The sequence below is a fragment of the Agrilus planipennis genome, unplaced genomic scaffold (assembly GCF_000699045.2).
Source record: "Agrilus planipennis isolate EAB-ADULT unplaced genomic scaffold, Apla_2.0 scaffold215, whole genome shotgun sequence".
Taxonomy (NCBI): Eukaryota; Metazoa; Arthropoda; class Insecta; order Coleoptera; family Buprestidae; genus Agrilus; species Agrilus planipennis.
The window spans coordinates 86,532-113,499 of NW_020439005.1; the positions used below are offsets into that span (position 1 = coordinate 86,532).

General features: G+C 36.0%; 1 long non-coding RNA gene across 1 annotated transcript in view; it reads left to right on the top strand.

Annotated features, from left to right (window-relative positions):
• LOC108740149 overlaps positions 1-26,968 on the top strand; it is a 118,556-nt gene that overhangs the window by 29,631 nt on the left and 61,957 nt on the right. The window contains exon 2 of the long non-coding RNA XR_003231437.1: positions 15,124-15,175. This is a non-coding gene — a long non-coding RNA (uncharacterized LOC108740149). The remainder of the gene's footprint in view (positions 1-15,123; positions 15,176-26,968) is intronic.

Sequence of the window (26,968 nt, forward strand, 5' to 3'; positions counted from 1 at the left end):
TTTTTATGACAACACAAAAATTACAATTTTCGATTGTAAATGACTGAATTTGATGTAGAAAAAGTAGAATTCATTAGGTAACTTGTTATAATCTAAATTTTGACATGTTTCTTTAAAAATTATTTCAAGTTTCTTACTTATTACAATTAAATTTGTAATATCAACTAAAATACCTAGTAAATTTATTTCTACTGGGATTTTATTTTTACAAATTCGGGTCCAAATTGTAATTTTTATTATTTTCGCTTACGAAGCAACGGGCTAGTGAGATAAATTGCAGATATCGCTTTAATATTTAGGTAAATTTTCCCGTGATTTTTCCTGATTTCACGGACGAAGGTGCAATATTCCCTCCCATGTAAGAAATCCTTATTAGAAAAAGATTTTACTACTTTCCACTATCCCTCTTCCGTCCCTTAAATAAAAAATAGTCGAAGAAAGTACAGCACCCCCTATAGGGTGTTGGCGGCCCTCATCACCGTCTCTAATGGAAATTCGCCCCCGGGAACGAATGCCGTCCTTATTTTCCTTGGTCTGCGTAATATAGGTACTATTCCTATAACTGATTTTTTTTATTTATTGTTAAATTTATTTACATTTAGCGTTTAAATAGCTTCAATTTTGATATATGAGTTGCATGAATTTGGTTCAATAAAACGAATAATTTTTGTCATGCAACTTTTGCCTTTTTCGCGGACGACACTATCCGACACCGCTGTTGGAGTTGTTGTAGTTATGTTGGTGACAAAATTTTGCGTGCAAGCAAAACTCAGTCTGGAAGGGAAGCAAGATAAAACAGGGGCAATTACGTTTCCAATTAGAGTAATTACTGCAATCTACCAGGTCGCTTATCGGAGACTATCGCACCAACACCTGCTAAGGAGAAATTGCTAACGACCGACGGTTGAGGAATACCGCTATTTTTTTTTCAGTAAATGGGGGTAAAATAGTGGAAATAAAAAGAGAGGAATTTTTCTATTTTAAGGAAAGATATTCTTTATGTTATTTATTTGAGAGAGAACTACAACTTTTGCGTTGTTTGTCGCCTTTTCTTTTTAAGGTTTTGTATATAATTAGATACGATCACTTAACATTATTTTCCCTTCTCTTTGTGACCTTTTTTATTAGATATTTGCAACTACATTGACTTCCCTTAACTCATAAAATCATACATTTTATAAGTATTGATAGGTACTCTAGAATTACTTGGTTTTCCTCTATCTGTTTAAGTTATTCTGAAAGTATCGTATGATTGTAACAATTCAATAAAGGAATACAAAAAGAAGGTTTTACCACGGTGGCGTATCTCATAATCCCAAGAAATTGACCTTATTTTCTTTCCGACTGCTTGTTTGAAAGCAGTGCCATGTTTCTGTTTGCATAAGCCGAGTATACGCAGAGTACAGATGCAAAAATACCTTACCGAGAAAGCCAGAAAATAGCTTTTGACACTACGCTCTCTTTAGACGCAGCTTAAGGGTGAAAAAACTTTTGTACTTTTTGTTTAGTTTCTGACGCTTTCTTTAGAAAACACACGTACGACGGAACTGCAGAAGAAACCTAAATAAAAGGAATCTTTGTAAATAAAACTTTAACTAGGCATTTTGATATTTTTGAATTGATCAAACGCCTTGCTGTAAATAATGAACGATGAGATTTTTCCATCGATTTCTTTACAAAAAAATATGCTTCTATTGTTTTCTAATTTTTTCCGATTGCCAGATACTTTTTTTCAGAAAAACTTTTCTTTTCAGACGAGGGTGAGATCGGGGTCGTTTATTTAACTTTTAACATTTTTCAAGATGTAACTTTTTCTTTTCATTGAAATTTATACCGAAGTAAGGGATAATTAAATAAAGAAAAGAACAACAGTAGGTACTAATTGAGCAGATTAATTTCCAGTGAGATGAAGTGACGAAATTAAATGTCATGGAAGTTTAATTTTCTTCTTAAAGCGTCGCACCGTTTGGGGTCCGTTGTTAGGAAAAAGTGCATGATTTTTCACCCTTCAGTTTGCCCATCTTCCGCCCTTTCCCACTGCTACCGGTAAATCAAAATAATTTGTTACGTTTCTGTGAAACAACTCGATGGGGACGAAATTAATGACAACAATCCTAAAACGGAACTTTTGTTCTTCCCCTTACCCAACAATCGCTTTTAATTATTTAAATTTGTACCTACGGGTCATGGTGTAGATAAACTGCAATAAAATACTTTGAGTTCTTTAGCATTAATTCAATGTATTAGTGAATTAATTTTTGAATTAATTTTATCCACTGCAGAAAACCTCAAATTAATAAGGAAAAATTGTTGCTGATGTTACTCCCTTGCCGGGAATTAAACCATTGACCACTGGTTTTAAAGTACTGGTAATACAAACTGCAATAATTGGGTAAACGTTCAATTTTCCTCCCTTAAAATTTTATTTCGTTAATGCATTAGGGCTGATAGAAATAAAAATTATCTACTTCTTAGAGCTATAAAACTGAAACAATTTGCAAATGACTTTACTTAATTTAGTTTCCTCACGCCGAAAACGCAACTAAAGTGTTACTAAAAGAGAAAACGAATAAAGAAAATGTGAATGATTTCATCAACTTCGACGAATGCTAACCAAGAGAGAACACTTTAAACCGAATAGCTAATCGTTCGGAAAATGACTCGAAGTGCATTCATTCTGTTTAAGCCCTCCCTTTCTCATTCGCGGAGAAAGCCAATTTCGTTATTTCTATTTCCTAAAAAGGGGATCTAAGTTTATTTAACAGCTGCTTCGAAAATAAGACTAAATAATACTAAATATCTTTAGAAAACTGCTGCGACGATTTTATGACAATAAGAAAAATACGTGTAATTATACAACACGCTACTGAAGTAAAATTTCTTCAAACATACCGGGATAGGGGTTAAGGAATTGGTTTAATGGTATTATTTGTACACTATACATGCCGGAGTTGCCTGTATGTAAAGAACGTTGCATTGAAGCGCACTCACGGCTCAAGCGATCCCCACTACGAGACAACCGTCGCATGATTTCGTTACATAGCAACTCGCATGAAACGAACTTACTCTACCGTGCGTAAAGAAGTTTCACTTCAAAAAGTACCTACATTCTAAATGTTAAAAAGTTTTGAATATTAGAGAATAGTCAAAGGCTTGGAATTTATCTAAGCCCTGATACAGCAACAATCGTAATCCGAAAATGACCGATTAATATTTCCGTGAATATGTTACAGTATTTTAATACGATAGGCTGTTGTTTTATGAGGTCGCAGTTTTCAGTATAAAAACTCGAGTCGATGTTATCGTTATTAGTCACGCGGATGGTCCTGAACAACAACAAGGAACGGCGTGATCGGACACGATTCTGTGTAAGGAACTTGTAGCTCGGTAAATAATAGTTCAGGATAATGAGAAATTGTGACGGACATTGGTTTATTGTGTACAACTCTTGATTAACTGTGCTAACAAAATGTGAAGAATATTGTTTGTACCTGAGGTAAAAACGGGACCTAATACTCCCAGATTAATGGTAGGTAAATTTCCTATTTTGCTTACAATTAATTATTATTGTTGAAAAGTTCTTAATCAGTTAATGCGTTGTGTACGTTTGTAGTTCTGGTTAATATTTAGTGCTAATGGTGTATAATATTCTTAAATACTTATGATATTGAAGTTGTTTTAAAAATCAGATTAGGATGATGTACAGTTTGATCCAAATTTAATTGAATAAATTTGCTAAATACTTTTAATTTTGTATTGTAAATCATGCTATTTATAGTAATAGAATTTTATGAAATGTAAAAATCTAAAATGCAAGAAATTTTAGAATAACGTATGTTTTTGTGTATAAGACTTAAACTTCGTCCTGTGCTGTATGCATTAAGGGAACGTTTCTGCACATTATTTTTTGTGTAAAATGAAAATTTTGCTGTTGGTGCAAATGGATTGAAATCGAAAAATGCAAGGCGAAGCAGCGGTCAGACGACAACAATACGAATAGGCCATTAAATTGTTAACAAAAGGGAGATCCGGATGAGGTTTGTTCAGTGCAAATTTGTAACTCGTTGGATACTTCAATTTGCATTTTAAATCAAGGCGATTAAATATGTCCGACCGATGTAATAGACTTGTCGTTGTTATGGGCCGCGGCGTACGTATTTCAGTGGCTTAACAAGTTGACAATATTGCCGGCAAATGCCGTTGCAGTCCGACAAAAATAAGGGTAATGCAGCGAACGGGTTCGTTCATCGCAAAAATTTTAGTCTCACCTCACAAAAGAAAATTGCGTTTATTAAAAAAATGTCGTAGGTATTATACGCTTCGCACATGTCTCAGGTTTTTGTTCTCCTTTCCGGCTACTTTAGGCAAAATTGATGCAGTTACAAAATCGATTCAATGCTTTCAGAACTTACATTAAAGTTATACACGTAAGGCAAAATGTTTATATGAGTGAAAATGATAATTTAATCGACTTATGGAGTATAATTTTTCAGCTGAAAATATCCCCTGCTTCTCTAAAAACCAATTTCTTTATTCTAAGTGAAAATCCTTTTTACCAGTAAATATACCGAAATAGTTTCATCTCAGTATTGATCTTACTGTAAAAATTGGTTTTGAAAAATGATAAATTTACTTTGTGACATTTTTCATACACACTACTTATTTTACTGTCAATGTTAATTTTATTTAAGAATGATTTTTAATTAAAGGAAACGAAAGTATAGCTCCTCCTTTGTGTTGTAATCATTCCATTGAAGGATCTCCCAGTTTGTCCAACATAAACTTGATTACAGTCCCCACATTCCAACAAATAAACTCCAGATTTTGACCCTTTATCAATTTTNATAAAGACTTTCGGCTAGTTTATAGCTTTTTGGTTGAAAATTATCATTAAATGTATGTCTCTCCTTTAATAAATTTTCTGTATATGTAGAATCAGCTTTCCCACTAGTATAGCTCCTCCTGTGTTCTGTAATCCTTTGATTGAAGGATCTCCCAGTTTGTCCAACATAGACTTGACTACAGTCCCCACATTCCAATAAATAAACTCCAGATTTTGATTCTTTATCAGTTTTATATGCTTATAAATTTGGTTAGCGTATGTTTTTTAAGGTTTTTCTGAATTCTAGAAGGAATGTTTAATAATCTAGATGACCAACCTCCTCTATCAGATTTTATACTAATCAAGCAACAAAATCAGCTCCAATTTAAGAGCCAAATTATCTGACAAAACACTTATTGCATATGTAGATTGCGATCTCATCTAGTTGTTAGAGAAGCAGGTAATAAATCAAGTGGTAAATTAGTGCAATAAATACTGGAGAGACCCATAAATAAACAGGGAAACGATGTATAGTCACAAGGCGAATTCAATATTTGACGCTGACGCTCTCTCGCCCTGCTACATACGTAGCTTTCTCCTAGCTCTGTCTAGCATTAAGCTTGCACCCTACTATCTACTGCATGGGATAGGGGATGCTTTGCCAAAAGGTTTAACATCAGCTTTTATATGTAACCAAGTACGTATCTATAGGCACTTACGTTATGCACAGTTAATCACAAGAAATGATTAACCACCTAAAAGTACGTGCTTGTTAAGGGTTGAAACTTTACCTATAATTAGTAATGCTAGACTCATTTTAACTGAAGCATGGCATTACTTCTTAATTAAAAATAAATAAAAGTATGTTTGTGACTTGACATGAAATTATGGATGCTTGTAACAAGACCAAGTAATTTAGTATTGTATACCTTCTTATTTTAGATAATATACGGTTTAACACCCCTTTGAGACAGGCTAAAACTCGAACAGGTGCCAAGTTCTATACAAGGTATGATCGAGTTCTTCGATATTGAATATACGTATAACGTCTCGTTTTAGATATATACAAATTGGTCGAGCTATAAGTTCATTATAAAATATTATAATTCAATTAAATTTTTGTTGTATAGAACTTGGCACATAACGTAATCCGATTACACCTTGTATAGAACTTGACACACAACGTAATCCGACTACACCTTTGATTGAACTTGGCACACAACGTTATCCGATTACACTTTGTTTGGAACATAGCTCTCGTTCGATCTTAACTTTTTTATCGGCAAAGCTGACAACCTCGAACGTTGTTGGCACATAAATTAATCCGATTACACCTTCCATGGAACTTGGCACACAACGTAATTAGATCTTATTACACCTTGTATAGATGTTGGCACATAACGTAATCCGATTACACCTTCTATGGAACTTGGCACACAACGTAATCCGATCTGATTACACCTTGTATAGATGTTGGCACACATCGTAATCCGATTACACCTTATTTTGAACATAGCTTTCGTTCGATCCTAACTCTTTTATCGGCAAAGCTGACAACCGCAAGCGTCGCTTGTATCGAGCTTTTTCCCCACTGCCCATTTCACATTTATGTTTTTTAAGACTATTTTTACATGTGCTACTTTTTACTAGTAAAATAGACATGTCACTAATCGCAAGTTGTAACTTAAGTAGGCGACTGAGAGAGCTTTTGCTCCAGTATCAGCGTGTACAGTAGTATTTTATTTTAATTCGAAAGTCGTCGTGTCCAGACTTTAGGGATTTCAAGTTTAGTTTACGGGAAGTTTCAGTCCGTACAAATTACGGACGTGGTACAACTGGTGGAGTAGCGTTGTGTACGTGAATGTAAGGATAACTTAATACACACCTACATACATATTATGTTCGTGTACTAGTTCTTCGTGCATTACCAAGAGCTTATGACGAATCGCTACTGTGTATGTACACGCTTCTCGTTGACTTTAATAGATGTATATGTAAGTCCTTGTCAGGAAACCCCCGCTGGATTACCATGCAAATAGTACGTACATGATATGTGTACAACTAGGTTGCGGTAATAACAATAATAATGAACAACGACCATGTATATGCTTCAATTTGTTTTAGTTTCTTCATTAATTTAACAATCCCCCGCCCCTCTTTGAGTCACCTCAATAAATTGAACTTACTTAATTCCAAAGATGTTATTAAGCTTTTAGAATCGATTAGAACAAATAGTGAATTGTACGTTTTGTTTCCTCTGCTGACTTCAGGGGGGGGGGGCAATATCGGACTGTGCCTGGGGGCTCCAAGTCCTAAGGGGTATCTAGCGACAAGCATCAGTAAAATGTATAAATAAATGTTTTGTTCTTCTGGGGCTATTGAACCTTTTAAAAATTAGGGTTCTGTAAATTTCAGCCGTTTTTATTAAGTGGCTTGAAAAATATTACCAAATGAAAACAAAATTGATCCAAATGGTATTACTTTGATTGATTATCGTTCGAAATGTGGTGTTACAGGCTAATGATGAGGATACCGTGGATAGAGAAGGTTAGAAATGAAGAGGTATTAGAAAGAATAGGAGAACATAGGACTGTATTATGGGAATCAATAAGAAATAGGCGAGATAGGTTGGTAGGACACCTTCTCAGGCATCAAGGTATAGTCAGAGACATATTAGAGGCAGAAACAGGAGTTAGGAGGGGTAGAGATAGACCTAGATTAGATTTGCATATAGTTAAGGATATGGGTTGTTCTAGCTTTGGGGAAATGCGAAGATTAGCTCAGGATAGCAAAGGGTGGAGGTGCGTGCCTAACCAGTCTTAGGACTGACGACCTGATGATGATGATGGTGGACGTGAATAACCCTGAATATTATTGACAACAGTACCCAACGTCCAAATTCCGACGGACACATCTAGTTTAACAAATAAATTGATATTTCTATTTCAAATCTTGACAGGTCTAACTTTATAAGGAGCACTATCAGAAAACTGACCAGCCCGGGGCGCCTTGAAGGCTACGGCCGGCGCCCTTTTTCCCACAAATTTAGCAAAATTGTTTTTAAATTTTCTACCATGCCGGTAACGATTTATTTACTTATAGACGCTTGTAAATGACGTTGAACGATAACACCCTTTCGCGTCGATCGCAAGTAACTTCGAGTTCATACCAAATGAGTGTTGAATAAATAATCCTGTATCTGTTTGCAAAGTTGGAAGTGTTACGTCGATTGGATTTTAATGAAGTGAATTTAGTAAATTCGCGTTGTCGCAAGAACTTCTTGAACTAATCTCTGATGTGGTGGTGGGCGAAGCTTGAACAAGTCTGTCGCCATATGATATTGTAAAAGTTAGTCACGTAAGTTACTTTAGAACACGGTTATTATTAAACAGAATGTTCTTCCATGCAAATGTGCTAAGAAATATAAAGTAGTTTTATGAAAGGAAATTCAATAAATCGGTAGCGTGTAGAGAAAAATTTAGCTAGATAAAAACGACGGATCGAGAAAATCAGTGCTATATTAACCAGGAACGTCCCCTAGGTACGTCTGCATTGAATGAAAGTTCGCAGTCCCTAGGGGACTTTCCTGGTTAATATAGCCTTAGGTGCGTTTGTTTAATTGAAACTTCGAGGCCTTTTTGCCAATTTTCATTCAATGCAAACGAAAGCTTTTAAAACAAAAAATGTAAATTCTGGTCATATTATTTTTAAGGTATACTTTCTTAATAAAATTTTTATGAAAAATATTACCAAAATATCTATAAAAATTGAAGTTAGTTATTTCATTGATTTTCTAATTTTTTTTTTTTTGAGGGCGTCAAATAAAAATGTGCACGTTGTCTAATAAACCCTGCATTTATAGTCTTCTTTGAATTCTATAATAAGTTCTAGTAGATTGATGCGATATTTGCCAATTTCCCAGTTCAGTTTAGTATGCCATCCTTCTAGAGTGTTGTTCGGTGTTTTTCTCTAAAATAAATATAACTATCGCTAATTGTATGGTTTTCCAGTCACTGGTCAACAAACTAATCTGTAAATCGCCGTACCTAAAACTTTATATTCCGGACAGTGTTCCATAATATATAAAAATCCATCTTCAGTCGCATCTACACGACTGTCTTACAATTAGCAGTACGAAATGGGAATATTGATAATTATGTTAAAGGCTGCGGTAGGAAATGGGAATAAAACAGGTAGAATATTTGCGCGATACAAAATGGGACAATAGGAAGTGAAATCCGATAGTTATTGGCAATGGCATTTCATCATCATCATAAGGTCATCAGTCCTAAGACTGGTTGGACACGTACCTCCACTCTTTCCTATCCTGAGCTAAACTTCGCATTTGCCCTAAAACTAGAACAGCCCACATCCTTAACTATTTGCGAACAGTAATCTAATCTAGGTCTACCTCTACCCCTCCTAACTCCTGTTTCTGCCTCTAATATGTCTCTGACTAGACCTTCATGCCTGAGAAGGTGTCCTACCAACCTATCTCGCCTATTTTTTATTGACTTCCATAGAGTCCTCTGTTCTCCTATTCTTTCCAATACCTCTTCATTTCTAACCTTTTCTACCCACGATATCCTCATCATCCGCCTATAACACCACATTTCGAACGCTTCTAACCTTTTCTTTTCCGCCGCTCCCACTGTCCATGTTTCGCACCCGTACAACGCCGTGCTCCAAACATACACCTTTAACAACCTTTTTCGAATTTCTAAATTAACCGTTCGCGAGCATAGAAGTGACTTCTTTTTATTAAAGGCGACACGACCCTGCGCTATCCTCTGCTTTATATCCCTACTACTCCTTCCATCCTCACTTATCTGACTTCCTAGGTATCTAAAATCAGCCACTTCTTCTAATTTTTCGTCTCCTATCTTTATATTCGCTCTTTCCCTACTTTTTCTTCCCTTGCATATCAGTATTTTAGTTTTACTTTTATTTATTTTCATACAGTACTGATCTGTCAGTACCGCTTCCATTTTATTTAAAGCTATCTCTAGGTCCTCCTTGCTAGATGCTAATACTGCTATATCATCTGCAAATCTAAGCATACTAATCTTTTGCCCTTGCACATCTATCCCTACAGTTGTACTGTCTTTAATGATGCTGATGGCGTCTTCGATGTATAGATGGCATTTACATAAAACCAAATCAAGTGTTAAGATTTTAAAAGGTTGTTAACGTTACATTACATATTAAATGAAAATAACCGATAGATACACTGTACTGCATTGAATTTTCTTGAAAATCGACTGGAACCAGAAGCCCAATTTTATATGCAAAATGTGAAAGAAGTTAAATGTCAGGCAATAAAAGAAATAAAGCCAATTCATCTGAACCACTTGACTTATACATGATGCGAACTTTATTATGAAAGCGAAGGAAGAGCCGTAGCTCTATAGTTTGTTAAATTCAGAAAAATATGGCATCCATTTAAAAAGTTTGCTAAGAAGAGTGCTTAAATCATTTTTTAGCGGCTTAAATTGGAGTAGAGTTCGAAAGTAAGGGTATAATATTCCGACTTTTCGGCTGATTTATTTTACGCGCACTCCCTTACGAAACGGCCTGTTGTAATTTTTCATTGGGCTATTATGCCTCAATGTTCCCACTAATCCCGAAACTTTTTAAGAATCGGCAGAAATATTCATACAAGGCCCAATGGTTTATTTTTCTTTTGCCTCTAAAGGGGATGCAACAATCAATAAGGGTAGAAAAGGGTATAACAGAGCGATCGTTGTTTACAATAGTGTCCTAGAGACTTGCTGTGCTGTTTCATATCACTATATAGTATAAAACAAAGTCGCTTCCCGCTCTCTGTCCCTATGTATGCTAAGATCTTTAAAACTACGTAACGGATTTTGATGCTGTTTTTTTTTAATGGATAGAGTGATTCAAGAGGAAGGTTTATATCTATAATACATGCATAATATAGTAGAGAAACACTCATAATTTTAGAGGTTTCCAATGTGATGTCGTAAAACACATTTTTTTGCGCTTACATTGCAAACGCTGGCTGAACCCTACGAATCAAAATAATGTACTACAATATTGTACACCTTAAAAAGATCTACAAAAAAGTCGGGGATGGAATATGTCTATCTCTTAGGGATAACCCACAATAACAATTTTTATTCTTTACTTTTTATGAGAAATAATGACTATTTACGAAGCGATTGTGGGCAATACAGCATTAATTCTTATCCAATTAAGTACCTTAAATACATTGTGCATTAATATAGATCAATATGGCCCTTTACAGCATGTATTTAAATGAATATTTTCGAAGATATTACAGATTTAAAATACAGGGACATAGCGGTTGCGGTGGTACCGACCGGGAGGCCGGTTTGTATTGTCTAATGACAAAAAAACTGTGCATGTTGTATATAAAGACGTTCTGTAGTATATTTAATGTGTTCAGGGGTTGTCTATTTAAGATTTCCTCTCTCGATAATAATTTAAACAAAACAAAAATATATTTAGTATCAGCATTGCACCCGTGCGAAGCTAGTATAATATAAAAGCGTTTTTTTGACTATCATCGAAATCAAATTATTGATTTAGTAATTTTCCTGTCACATCATTATCTACGATGACTAACTTGAGGTCAATGCGCCTGCCGATATAAGAAAAGATTATTGTAATGAATCCAAAAATGGAAATCAAACATTTTTTAAATAAGTTTACATTTCAAAGTTAGCTGTAAAAATACGTGACCATACTTACAGACAAAACGCGCATCGTTAAACGTAGCAAAGCCTCTGATGATCTTCAAGCGATTTTTTGAGCCTATTGTTGTTCCATAATATGTACCTACCTTACAGTAACTTACACACCATTACGTCCTTTTATAAATGTTACATAGCATACAGCATTTTACGAATATAAAAAGAAATTAATGGCAACTTTATAAAAGCAAGTGGGTAGATATAAAATGTCTTTGTAAAATGTGTTAAAAAGTATCCATCATCATTAAGTAATTACATAAGTTTAATAACCCAAGTTTGTTGCTTAAAAACTATTTATTTTAGACTTCTTGGAGGGCTCTGTAGTCCAGAGGGACAACTTTTGATGTAGTTTTCTGGAAATATAAAAGGCAATATGATTTTCGATCAATTTTAGGGCCTGTACATTATCAGCGAAGTTTCCCAATGGTGCAGACACACACTATTAACATCTTCTTCCAAATAAATAATCTTTTCCCATGTTAATCTTATGGAATCTCATAAGATTCAGTGGAGCACAGTTCTGATTTATTGTCAGTCACCCGACTAGAATTTATAGGGGGCATGCCTCATGTAGTGTGCGGGACTCATGTGGCTAATGAGGGGCATGCTGATAGAGGGATTTTCCCGAAATAGATTCCTCGTGAAAATCCCACCAAAAAAGGTGGTGATACTAAAATGAGGATTGCCTTATGGGTTTTTCATAGGGGTCTTAACGGGCAAACCTATCATATGTGTAAACTTACAATTAAATCTACCTTATAGGGGCTGGATGAGGCAAGTCCGTTTGAAAATACTCTCGGTGAAATGATAAAAACTTATAATAATCCATCCCTTTGTGCAATTATGTCGTCGTTTCAATGAAATCTTTTACATTGCAACGGACCAACAAGTGTACTTCCTGATATACGCAACAGGTCGAATTGTTGTAAAACAATTGCAATTTAAGGTATTATTGACTACAAAACAGCCCAGTAACACAATATTACTTAAGAGCAAATAAATTTTACAAATAAGTGATGTATGTATTATATTATTTTTAATTAATTAATTTTTCTAAAAATGTTAAATGGGGTAGCAATAATTTTTCCCTGCGGGGGTTACATACAGCATTCCTGATGATGCACAAATACGGCAAAGCGTTGTATACCCCTTCTTTGCCCCAGGGGAACCTCATGAGACCCGCAAGAGGTAGTGTGGCAACCCACTTAGGGACATATTTATACAATAATTTAGTAAGTTACGTAAGTTCTCCTTGTATCTAATCTGCCATTATTCTACTAGAATATATTATATTTCCCATAACGTTTTTGATTAGGTGGACGTTCGTGCGTGAAATTTTTATCGCAGAAATTGTATTTTAAATGGGGAGCATCTAACGGTATTCATCAAAAGTGCAAGCAGATGCGCCCTGGTCGTGGCATTAGAGATCAAAAACGAAGAAGCCGTGTAGGTAATGTTGCTAGAACACGTGCTACGTGATGTGGAAGTCAACGATGGTTCACTTGGAATTTATATCGCTCGCGGTTTCTGCTGAAATCGTGGAATGTTGGGACCGAGCAATAAACATCTGTCAAACAGATATCCACCACATATTGTAATTATTGTATTCTATAAGAATAATGTATCTTTTGTAACAGTGAATATGATGAAGGTTTCACGGAGAAAACTAAATTTTTATTACAACACAAAAATTCAAGTTTCTTAATTATTACAATTGTAATATTAACTAAATTACCTAGTAAATTTTTTTTCTGCTGGGATTTTGTTTTTACAAATTCGGGTCCCAATTGGTAATTTTTATTATTTTCGCTTACTAAGCAACGGGCTAGTGGGAAAAATTGTAAATATCGCTTTAATATTTAGGTAAATTTTCGTTTTCCATTTTCTCCGTGTATTTGAGGTATTCCATTAAGAAGGAGATATAGGACAACTGACTATCAAAATAATAAGTGAATCTTTAAAAATTTACTTTTATCAATTTGCTGACTATTGGTATTTGATTTTGAAACATGACCATGGCCCATCCACTGAGCACCCTTCGATCCTTTATTCATTTTCAATTGCTTGTGACTAATTACCCTTTAATTTCCTGGGACTGCTTTTCCATAAGTTCTTTGGATTTTACTTTTAAGCAACTGTATCTATTGCTTTAGTTATGTAGTTTGTTTGCAATTATTTTGTATAGAGAAAAAGCTCGGCATTTATTTGAACGACATTGCTTTTGATGCAAGAAAAAACAACCTACTCTGGTTTTGTAGTGTCTGAAAATGATGCTATAAGTACTTTAGTACAAATTTTGCTCTTTAAAAAAGTAAACATTTGAACTATTCTGTCGTTTCCTTGCATGGTATCAGTTTTGCAAGATGCCAAAAGTAATGAAACCAATAACCTGGTCATCTTTTTTTGTTCTGTTCGATGTTAGGTTCATAGTAACGTAATAATACTGATAATAAAGTGAAACGGTTGGCTGGTGTGACATTACCGGTAGCTATGAAAAAGGACTAAAACAATATCCACAGAAGTGGTAAGAGCAGCACCTTGACGGTATGGTGCGGTTGGTTGGAAGGCATGAGCGGTTTAACTTTAGCCATTAGGATAATGGAAGTTGAGAGGCACCGAAGGCAAACCGATAATTAGGCAACAAACCGAGGACGGCCGCCAACCGAATTACTTACTCTACTTAACCGCTTAATCCCGTCGACCGTACGTCCATCCCTGCGATTCCCCTATATACTGTCCGTGCGACAGGGCGCAGCGCGGCTTGGCGGCTTTTCCTATCCTACGGGCACGTCCCATGTCAATCTGTATCGGAATCTCTGCGCTCGGGATTTATCTTTTATTGTCCAGGTCCCGACTGGAACGGATTAATAACGAATAGCCCAGTCTAATTGACTGCCTGATGGCAGTGTAAATAAGGAATAAACGAAAAACGCTTTTAAGCTAATACATTCCAGGTGGCGGTAGTGATGATGGAGACGGTTTATCTATTATACCGTAAATAACCTGAACGAACACTCCTCTCACTATTTTCTAATTGAACATTTAGACAATCTTTTCCTGAAAACAAACAACTTTTATATAAATTACAATTAAGTCTTTTAAAAACGATAAAAATAAGGGAAAATGTCAATACTGGGTATATTTTTTTAAACTGCATCTGCCAGAATCAATAAATAATTAATTAAGAGCTTAAAATATTTATAGATACCTACATCATCATCATAAGGTCGCCAATCCTAAGACTGGATTGACAAGAACCTTATTTTTTTCCTATCCTGAGCTAATCTTCGCATTTGCCTGAATCTAGGTCTACTTCTACTTCTCTCAGGTCCTTTAACTAACCCTTCACGCCTGAGAAGATGTCTTACCAATCTACCTCGCCTATTTCTTATTAAGTTCTATAGAGCCCCCTGTTCTCCTACTTTTTTCATTATATTTGAGACTAACTAAATGGATTTGAAGAACCCGATTAAACAAGCACACTTTTTAATCCCATTTACTTGTGTAAATAAACATTAATTTATTTTGTTTTTATATTAAATTAATGTTTTATTTTTGTTTAAGGAAATGGATGTCTTCTGCTGAGGATGTTTGAGCGAGAACGAGTTCGTTATGGGTGAGTCATGAATTTGTAATTCTCCATTTGCTTTTATTTTCAACTGTATTTTTCTTTCGACGATGCTTTTAAAATGTACGCTTATAACCTTAGGAAAATTTCTAGTAATTTAAATCCGAGTATTTTTTTTTAAAAATGCATAGATTTCAGTACCCATGCAACTTTGGTTTCTCTGAAAGCTTTTTATGCTGTAGGTTAAAATATCACATATTGTAAGAATTAAAATAAACAAACATCTAATACTTACAAAAAAATAATAAAAATAGTTATTTCAAGATTTATTAGGAGAGCAAAATATTGGTTTGTCGATCATAATTGTAGATGTTAATGTTTTTATAGTGAATATCGCAATTAAAAATATTAAAATTAAGTTAAAGTGTATTTTTACCCAAGCGTTCGTATTGGTCAGAAAAGCCAGCTTGACTTTGATACTTTGTAATTAAAATTAAGGCTCTTGCTGAACAAAAATGTTTTACATCTTGACCTTTCCTTTGTTCTTTTTAATTCAATGATTTAAAAGCTGGGCAATCAAAAAGTTGTGATAAGCATGCAATATCTATATGGAAAAGTAATTTCTTGTTTAATTTCCCTAATATTTAAACTGTTTAGGTAGGTTTGTGAAAAGAATAAAAGAAAATCGCAAATGTGTATACCGTTGAATTAGTTAGGTTTACAAATTAAATAGAATCGCGAGTGTTCTTGGCGTCGAAAGATATTATTCCGCCAAGTCGAACGTTCTTAAAGAACGTCTGAGGGCGTCTAGAGTCGGTAGCGGCGCGCCGTTGCAAAATAATGGGGGTACTTTTCCCTCTGGATTTGCAGTCGCTCTTACGAGGAACGGCCCCGTGATTTGGGTCCGACTTATACGGGAATCATTTCCTGCATTAAACCGCGTCATTCTTTTCTCTCTGCTCTGTTCTCTTAGTTTGCATTCCACGACGGAAAATACGTACTTTGCGACCGAAGGAAGTAATAGCTCCAGCACGGCCGCCAACCGACTCAACGCGAACACCAGAGCTTCGATGAAATTTTTCGCGAAAGCTCCCACTGACGCGCGCTTGTCTTTTATTTATATTCTAAAAGGCTATTACAGTAGCTGTCCATGTTGATCCCTGGTTTACGTTGTCTGCACTGAAACCTCTTTGGGAAAGAAATATAAATTAGGGCAATTTTTAATTATCGTCTTCTTTGTTTGGTTATTTTTCTCGTTTAAACGTCACTTCCATCTCTGAAAGTAGACGCTCCGAAATATTTTCGCCGATTACTTTTTGGACCGAGTTATTTAAAAATCAGCATTAATTTGTGGCGGGGTTGTATGATAAAGGTAATATCATAAAATTAATTAGCACCTTTCTATAAAACAGTTGAACTAATTTTTCGGTTTATGTATGAATGTAATTAATTTCAAGAAAATAGTTTTAAGCCTATCGTTCGATAACAATGTCCAGTTTTCGGAAAAAATCGGGAAAGTTTTCATGAAATTTTATCAATAAGTAATATTAGAAAGAGTGAAGCTCGATCAGAGCAAATTCATTATTAGATAGGACTTTTTAGACCAAAAACCGATTTAAAAAAGGATAAATAAGCTATAACTAGCTGAAAAAAGTGATAATTATGTAACGTTAGTTATTGATTCCATTTTTTCTACCTTATTTATTGTGCCACTTCTGCACTCCCGAACGGTTAATTTAGAAATTTCAAAAAGATTGTTAACGTGGATGCGGTGGAAAAGAAACGGCTAAAAGCGTTTGAAATGTGCTGTTATAGGCGAACGATAAGGATAGATGTTAGAAATGAGGAAGTACTAGAAAGAGTAGGAAAACACAGGGCACTCATCATCATAAGGTCGTCAGTCCTAAGACCGGTTGGACACGCATCTCCATTCTTTCCTATCCTGAGCTAATCTTTGCATTTCCCTAAAACCAGAACATCCCACATCTTTAACTATTTGCCAACACTAATCTAATCTAGGTCTACCTCTACCACTCCTAACTTCCATTTCTGCTTCTAATATGTCTCTGACTAGACCTTCATGCTTGAGAAGGTGTCCTACCAACCTATCTCGCCTATTTCTCATTGGCTTTTAATAGAGTCCTCGGTTCCCCTATTCTTTCTAATATCTCTTCATTTTTAACCTTCTCTATCCACGATATCTTCATCATTCACCTGTAACAGCATATTTCGAACAATTCTAACCTTTTATTTTCTGCCGCGTCCACCGTCAATGTTTTGCACCCGTACAGCGCCGCACTCCAAACAACACCCTTTTGAATTTCTACATTAACCGTTAGCGAGTATAGAAGTGACTTCTTTTTATTGAAGGCGACTCGATCCTGCTCTATCATATGCTTTATATCCTTACTAGTCCTTCCGTCCTGACTTATCTGACTTTCTAGTTAGGTATCTAGGAATCTAGGTGCTATTACAACATTTCCAAATGTTCTATGCGTTTTGAAAAGCCAAAGCCCAAAATAAAAATTAATGAAGAGCGATTCATTTTTATTCTGATATTTCGTCTAAAATCAGCAGTTTTCCGGAAAGCCGTTTGGGCCTTTCATCCACTTTTAACTGCATTAAGTTTTAAAAGATAAAGCGCTCCGTTAAATGCAGAATTAGCCGGCTTACAAAAGCTAGACCGCAATAACGAGGTGCGGAAATATATACATACAATTTCCCTCTTTGCGGTGGCGCGTGCATAAATTATAAATTCCGAGAGAACGGAGAACTTAATAAAGATTTCATAATCCACCGCCTAACGATTTAATTTATTATTCGAGGATTCGAGAAGTACTGGTGCCAGTAAATAAAATACGAATTCCGGTGAGCAGCTGTTGCAACAACTCTCAATGTGTAGTATTACGTATCAAGAGGCAGACGAGAGGTGCCACCTTCCACATTATTATTCGCACCCTATAGGTACATATCTATAAATTTACAGGGTGTCTCATTTGATTTTAATTAAATTATAGCGGATTAGGCACTTATTAGCAAGGAAATCTTTGATCGTTTTTCTTAAAACTTTGCATACGTTTAGTTTATAACAGCGTAAACAATGGGTATTATAGAGACTACTAACCGTCAGTTTTTTTTAAAGGAATTTGGACACAAAATTATAATTAATATTCTAAGGACAAAAGAGAAGGCTTCATATTATTTTTCTTTAGCTTACGTAATTATCCCACACAGTTTTAGAAAAATAGAAACCACTGTCAGCAACACGGTTTCAGTATAACTATTGCTACGTGAATCTCCTTGCATTCCATTCACATCACAGTCAGGTAGTCAGTCCTAAGACTGGTTGGATACACACCTCCACTTATTCCTATCCTGAGTTAGTATTCGCATTTCCCTAAAACTAGAACATCCCACGTCCTTGACCATTTGCAAACAGTAATCTAGTGTAGGTCTACCTCTACTCCTATTAACTCCTGTTTCTGCCTCTACTATGTTTCTGACTAGACCTTCATATCTGAGAGGGAGCCCTACCAACATATCTCGCCTATTTTTTATTGACTTGCATTCACTAATTCCTATTATATCTAATTCTAATCTATTCATCTCAACTTTCAAATTCTCTAATTTCCCTACTTCCTCATTTTTCTAACATTCCACGCTCCGATTCGTGAAATATTCCACCTTCCCCTATTTCTCTTATTGATGACATCCCTCGACATAGTCCCCATCCGAACATCCGAGTAGAGGACTTGTTTACGTCCGGAATGCTTTGCCCCAGAGGATGCCATCATTCTAGTTTGGTGTGTTTTTCTTGGGATATCATAATGTGGTGGTTTCCCGTTGCGTTCCACATCGCAGTATTGTGAACCATAGTGCTACACCGACCTTCTTTATCTCTGACACTGAAGGAGTTCCTGCCCTCTTTTGTGGAATTGCGTTAGTCTGGTTTCTCTTTAAAAACCCTCCTGTTATGGTTGAACCTATGGTTCGGCACCCTAAATCATCGAAACTCGCAAGCCGATCGACCCACTCTAGTTTGTACAACGTTCAAGTCCAGTCGGATTGTCTTTCTCTGATAATCTTGCAAGCAACATAGGGAAGGAGAAAAATAGTTTTCGTTATAGATTTGGTGAAATGAACACTTTTTGCCACATAATTTGATGTAACAGTAGAAACCTTTCCACTATTCTATATATACGATCGTCTTGTTACAGCTACAGTGGGCAGAACTTTGCGTGCCCCACGTTTAACACTTATTAAAAGTAAAAAAAGTAGGGTACACACATCATAGTTTACCCTGTCCCTGGCCCGCTGACAAATAGAAAAAGAGTTCGCTTTAAAAAACAAAATGTTTTAGTGCTACCTGGAATTTGAACAATTAATTGTTTTAGCGAAATATTAAAGTTATGGTTTGACAAAGTAGACATGATAGTAACGTCAGTTGTTCCCATCTGAAATTATGGGAAGGTAGAAAAAAACTACAGCTAACAATTTAATGTCTAATGCCTCTCTAGAAAATATTAAGCAAAGGAATATTATGAAATCTTACTTTTTGTGTAGATCTGTAGTCGAGTCGTACAAAGCATAACGTTATCTTCAAGATAATAAAACAACTGTTGTATAAAAAAGAGGTGCAGGAATTTAAAATGTATGAAGTCCGCCCTTCCAGCGAGGGTTTTTTCTCGCATTCTTCCTGTTAGTGTGGATATATTTAAAGACATATACCGAATTGGTCAACGTCAAGACGTTAAATTAAAATCATAAAGAACGCAAAGAAATATAAAGTAACGTGGCATCAGTCGCTGTTCCGAATTTGAATTTCTCTCATCAGAGGCCTAACATCAAGGTCATATATTCAGCGTGCGACAGCCGTCATATTTTTTCGTGTCAAAATGCGTGTGCTTCGTCGACTGGAATGACGCAAGGATTCCATTTGTTCCAGAGCGACGCGTCCTGTCTCCTCCTTCTCCTCTGTGCCTAAAACGGAGCGCTCCCTTCACCTATCTACTGCCTAAATACACTATTATATAGCACCTAGCACTGAGTGAGTGAGATGAATAATTTCGTATCAGGAAAATGTGCTAGAAGACGACTTATTAACCATCTTGATATGTATGTAGCGCGGAATTTAGTTTAGATAAACGAGAAGCCCAAATATACATATATACACATGCGTTATAATATTGGGTTGTATTTATACACATGTACTTAATTGCCGAGCATAAATAACAAATCTGGAGTTTCTGATGACGACTGTCGGTGGTTCCCGTGTAGTTTACCAAAGGAAGTGGAGTACGTATCAACGCTAAAGGATGCACATGCAGTCTCTACATAAATATGTAAACTAACTTCATCCCTGCGAGATTCACTAACGAGTTACATGCAGCGATTCTTTGAATGTTTAAACGCCAATACAATAATAAGAACGTTGACACCAAATTTAATGTAATGGGTTATACATAAGGCTAAAAGCTTCCCCAAGGATAGACGTATTTTATAAAAGAGTCACATTTATTAATTTTGCTACCGGATCTTTATTAATCGTAAGGTACCAACCATAGACAAAAATTTTCAGTCTCTCTCCAGTCTTTCATCGTCTCTGAGAGCGTCTCTCACAGTCTCTGAGTTATTGTTTAGGTGTTTCTATGGATCTCTCACAGTCTCTGTATGAGAGACTCGAACAATAAAATTGTTAATTCAGAGATTCGAGTCTCTCACAGAGAGGCTGAATGAATAAAACTGAAAAATTGAGAGACTCGAGTCTCTCGTAGAAAGACTGGGATCTCTGAAATATGTTGAACTTAGAAAATCTTAACCATGTCTATCGAGACACCATTTATTGAGAGATTCGCGTCTCTCATTCAGACTGAATACGAAATGAGGATCTTTCTATGAACGACTCGAGTCTCTCGTTCAGAGACGTTAAACAGTTTTTTGACAATCTGTTTCAGCGACACCAGAGAGACTCGATGAGAGACGTAGGCTCGAGTCTCGCTTTCAGAGACTCTGAGAGACTGAACATTTTTATCTCGGGACAGACGTGTTTGTTTATTCTTTTAAGATGAATTTAAAATTAGACTTTCTACTTTCAATACAACTACGGTTGAAGTAGTAATAAGTGTGAGTGATAAAGAGATAATATCCACCTCAAAATGTACACAACNACACCACTTATTGAGAGATTCGAGTCTCTCGTTCAGACTGGATACGAAATGAGGGTCTCTCTATGAGCGACTCGAGTCTCGTTCATAGACGCTAAACAGTTTTTTTGTCAGTCTCTCGACAGTCTCTGTTAGCGACGCCAGAGAGATGAGACGGAGACTCGAGTCTCGCTATCAGAGACTCTGAGAGACTGAACATTTTTATCTCGGGAAGCGTGGGGTACGAACGACAATTTTATTGAATTTGGGCTAGCAGTTTCTTTGATTGGGATTCTTGAAAAAGATTTATCGGATCTAATACATATTCTGGTGAATTGTCAAAAATTTTTGATTAGCTACAAGTGTGTTTTGATTTAGAATAATAAGATAGAATAGAATTTAGTTCTAGAAAGTATCGCACAATATGCAAATAGAGTCAAAAAATGCGCTTCCGTCAAATTGAATCAGAATCACGGGAAGACTAGATAAAAGAAGTTTATCACGAAAAGTTTCCGGATTTGAGACAAATTGGTTCTGCCTCACGCGACATCGAGTTGTCGGTAATTCTTAGCAAGTTATTTCCAACGAAAATGAAATATGGCTCGGAGAAAAGTGACCGTTGCATACGAGAAATGAAAAATTGCCTCCGTGTCTGTAGCTGTAGTTGCACATTGTGTTCAGCAACCGGCGGCGACGACGCCGCGACGCCGCTTCTCGTTCGATAATATAATAAGTCAGAGCATGCACCCCAACTACTCGCGGAAAATACTCTGCAGTCCACACTACATAATTTTTATCTTGCACTCGTTCGTAACTATAAACTGTCAACGCTAAGTATCATCACTGAAATAAAATAATGGACGGTAAACTCTACTTATTTACCGAAACGAAATCTTTAGACTACTATAGGAATGACAATCCTATCTTATTTGTACATTCGTACATAAACAATTTATAAAACACAGAAGCCTTAATACTGCTTACAATTTTATATTAGTTATGGGATACTCCCGTTATTTCCGTAAACTTCCCGTTAGTTCCTTTTGTGGTGCAAGTCTTGTCGGATGTATGATTTATGGTCTTCAGCTGTTAGCATTCAGATCAAAGGTGTCGCCGGTATAGATCGCTTGCGGCATTAGTTCCTAACAATTTTATCATTATATGCGCGAGTGCGACGGGCCCTTCAACAGATTTTTACTATTAAATCGCACACAATATTGTTTATCTCTTCCCTAAATATTAATTTTAGTTTTGAGATGGAAACAAAAGTTAACATTAAAAAGTATATATGTAAAAGACAAAAATATAAATAAGTTTTAAAACTTGGGTAGTTATTACCTTATCTTGATTAAATCAGTTCGTTAGGGATCTTTATAAATCGCAGTCGTCTCGTTACGCGCCAGAAGGCATCTGGAGACCGCAATTATAATCAGTAGCTTCAGTTTTTAACTATCAAATTTAGATACTCAGTCTTTTTAAAGGAATGCAACTCTATGGAATTGATAAAAGCGCCTTTGATTACCGACCACTCGTCGAGCCGTGCTTTGAAACTAGGAGATTTATTGTCAATTGCAGCAATTAGTGACTAAATGATGTATTGTGCCACTAAATCTGCGCGTCGCGTCGCTGGCGCAAATGCCTTCCAGTCGCGAGACGAAAAACTTATAGAAACTTTCTACTATTAAAACTCATGTTTTAAATACCGCAAATCGGATTTTTAAAAGCATTACAACAATTTACGGTATTGTAAAAATTAATTAAAATCGCAGAAACGCATGACAACAAAAAGACATGACTATTTACTATCAAGCTTTTTCTCACATCCAGAAAAATTCATTTTCTCTTTGTAAATATAATGCAGAGCACTTGCCCACGCAATACGATTGGTAATTTCGTCACAAAGACCATAGTGTAAATAGTCTAATGGCTAGCGCGTAGGGCTACAACACCCGAGGACGCGAGTTCGAATCCTTAAATGTGATCAGACTTTTTTATTTTTAACTAATCACTTATTAAAAGGGTAAGTTGCAGTTGTCACGGTCAAGGTAGGTTAGGTAATTTAGGAAACACAATATACATTTTAGTTCGATGTGTTTATCGCTTTATTCGGAAGCATTTCGCACCGCATCTTGAATAGAAATGTACATGTAGCTATATATACACGCCTAATAACAAAGGTACGTTGATGCATTAATCACTGGAGATGTCCGACTCTCCAGACTAACATGTGTATCGACCATAACCACCTCTAAATTACACAACGGACTGTTCAAATCACGTCCATTAGCTTGAGGATAACTTCTATAACAACATTATGTCCATAATGTACAGGTCAAAGCCAAAATTTCAAATAAATAAAATTACCTTTAATGGGTAGGACATGGCTTCTTCAAAGATACATTTATTCCTCTTACACGTTTAGAAAATCATTAAAATTAAGGGTGCAAACTACAAATCTAGCAGAAAAAAAACGAAATAAGAAAATGCTTTAAGGGAAAAGCTGTTTATCATATAGGTTGTTGGTTGTTGCGGGTGTGTTGCTGGCCTAGATTTTCCTAAGGAACACTTGAACCCTCTTCGATAAAAATTAATTTAGCGAAGTCTATTTTTTAGATATAACGGCCGAATATTTTCTATCGGTGGTATTCTTGGAGCAGTACGAGCAATAAANTCAGTCTCTCAGAGTCTCTGAAAGCGAGACTCGCGTCTCCGTCTCTCATCGAGTCTCTATGGTGTCGCTGAGAGAGACTGTGGAGAGACTGTCAAAAAAACTGTTTAGCGTCCCTGAACGAGAGACTCGAGTCGCTCATAGAGAGATCCTCATTTCGTATCCAGTTTCTGAACGAGAGACTCGAATCTCTGAACGAGAGACAAGAATCTCTGAATTAACCATTTTATCGTGCGTATCTCTCATGCAGAGACTGTGAGAGATCCATAAAAACACCTAGGCAATAACTGAGAGATTGTGAAAGACTGTGAGAGACGCTCTCAAAAACGCTGAAAGACTCTGAAAGTCTGAAAATTTTTGTCTAGAGTATGCGTGAAGTGTTGCATACTTCATCACACCATTCACGGGCAGCTGGTGTATGGGTGGTGTTTAACCTACAGCAAAATCAGATATTTACGTATTTTTGCCACTTGATTGCTACAATTTATTAATATAATAATTTACTATATCTTCCTTATACCTGGTGTTGATAAATTCGTGCAAATGTCATCTGACAAGTGTTGAATAGTAGATTAAAGGGATTCAGTAGATTTCGGTTGGGAGTGTCATGGTATGTACGTTATTTAACTGGGCCGCATTAGNTTTTTTTTATGAAAATTACCTGTATAAGTCTTTAGCGTACTAATTTGCGTTTGCAAAGGGTAGCGTATCGTACATGCACGATGCGGCGTACGATTGAAGTGCAATCATGCAGCTTTGTTTTGAAACGTGTCTATTAATTAACTATTATAAACTGCAACTTACAGAGGCATATATTTACGACAGACGGGGCAAGATAACCGCCCCGTGACCAATCATAGGATTGCGTGACAGAGCGTCGACAATCAAGTGAAATTAACGTAGTCTAAATTATATTGGGAGGCGCTCATTTTATTTTGCAATTAATTTGCCCTTTGAAACTAACCAAAACACCACTACATTGTTGAGCAATTACTGCTACTAATGAGGATATTGTAAAAATAATAATTATTGTTCGTGGGTTTATTGGCGTAGCTGCGACAGTTTAATGGCGGCGTTAAGATCGGTTTAAGATGGTGTTTGTGTTGATTCATGATACCGGCATGGGGTTATTTACCTGGGTACTTAAGTAAGTTGCACGTACTGTCGACATAAAGGCCAAGAAATTAACAACATACTCTCAGTGTGGCCTGATTTATGTTTCCAAGCCCAGCGCTACGGTATTATGGGGCGTCTGGTAGTAAAATTTCGCGATCTAAACATGCACCTTCGTAGTATAACAACAGGATATGTATTTATGTGGACATGATGGATTATAAAATCACACATTGAATTATTGTGAACGTGTTTATTCATCTGGCATGCAACCTGTGTGTGTGCCCTGAACCAACCTGATAATTTTTTTGGACTGAATTAAAGCAATGTCTGCTTCTAATAAACCTTTACTACCTAGTTTCACTTAATGACGGCAAAATGATAGAAATAAATTCACATTATCTAGCTGTAAAAGTTTTCGTAATGGGAACATTAAAAGCTGAATCAACATAACAAACCAAAGAGAAAAAATTAAGCTATCCAAAAGAAACAGAATCTAGAAAATGATTATAGGTACTAATATCATACTTCGTTAGCTTAGTAGGAGCCTTTGCTCAAGGTGAAAAAAACTGAAACATAAAAATGCAAAAGAGCGCAGAAGATTGTAAAAGCGTCTGATACTGTTCTTTACAAATGTTTATTTGGCATCAAATTTAAACTGATTAATAAGCAGTACTCATTTGTTTAAAATTGGTGATCAGAGTGCATTTCTCTATTCCATGAAAAAACAGTACCATTAAATCTTGATTTCTTAGTATCTACCACTTCTACTCGTTCTATTGATTAATGCCACGACGTTAATATCCGCTAATATTTTCATTATTTAGGCAAGCAGTGTGAAATAATGCACTATATTTTCCAATTCCGCCGTGAGTTAAATCAAACCATCGAACAAAAGCAATCTTCACAGTCTGTTAGATGATTTTCATCAATTTGGATGAAATTTACTTAAATAAGAAAAGAAATCCGCCGCGCTCTTGTAAATGATTAAAATAACATCGGACTTTCGACGTAATGGCATTAAACTCACCGAACACCGGCGGATATTTATCCACTTCTGACAAAAACCCTTATAGGTTACATTTAAGATACGTATGCACGGTAAATAAGTAAAACAACATTTTATCTGCACAAAATAATTCAAAGTGGTCTGTGTTCCGTCGAAACTGCCAGACGCGGATTTTCGATCTTTTTCGATCTCATCAGCGCATCGCCGGCAGCTCCGACAGAACACAGACCAACCTTTACCTGCTGTCTTAACAGCGCGTTTTAGAAAATACTACAAATGGCGTGGTGAGCGCCACCTGCAGTACGATGCTACATTTGAGGATTACATATGCTCCAACAAGGTCCATTTTTATGCAGTTTTTATTGACAACCGCCCTTAATTTTTATGAGATATTACTCATGTAACATCATGTCCACCATCCAGTACTGATATTTATTATTTATTCTTGCCAGTTTCTAGCGCAATTTGCATACGTGCGTTCACATTAATTCGTGTGACACCTATTGTGTGTAAGCCATAACAACGTGATTGTTATCGTCGGTATTTTTTTTTTATGAAAATTACCTGTATAAGTCTTTAGCGTACTAATTTGCGTTTACAAAGGGTAGCGTATCGTACATGCACGATGCGGCGTACGATTGAAGTGCAATCATGCAGCTTTGTTTTGAAACGTGTCTATTAATTAACTATTATAAACTGCAACTTACAGAGGCATATATTTACGACAGACGGGGCAAGATAACCGCCCCGTGACCAATCATAGGATTGCGTGACAGAGCGTCGACAATCAAGTGAAATTAACGTAGTCTAAATTATATTGGGAGGCGCTGATTTTATTTTGCAATTAATTTGCCCTTTCAAACTAACCAAAACACCACTACATTGTTGAGCAATTACCGCTATTAATG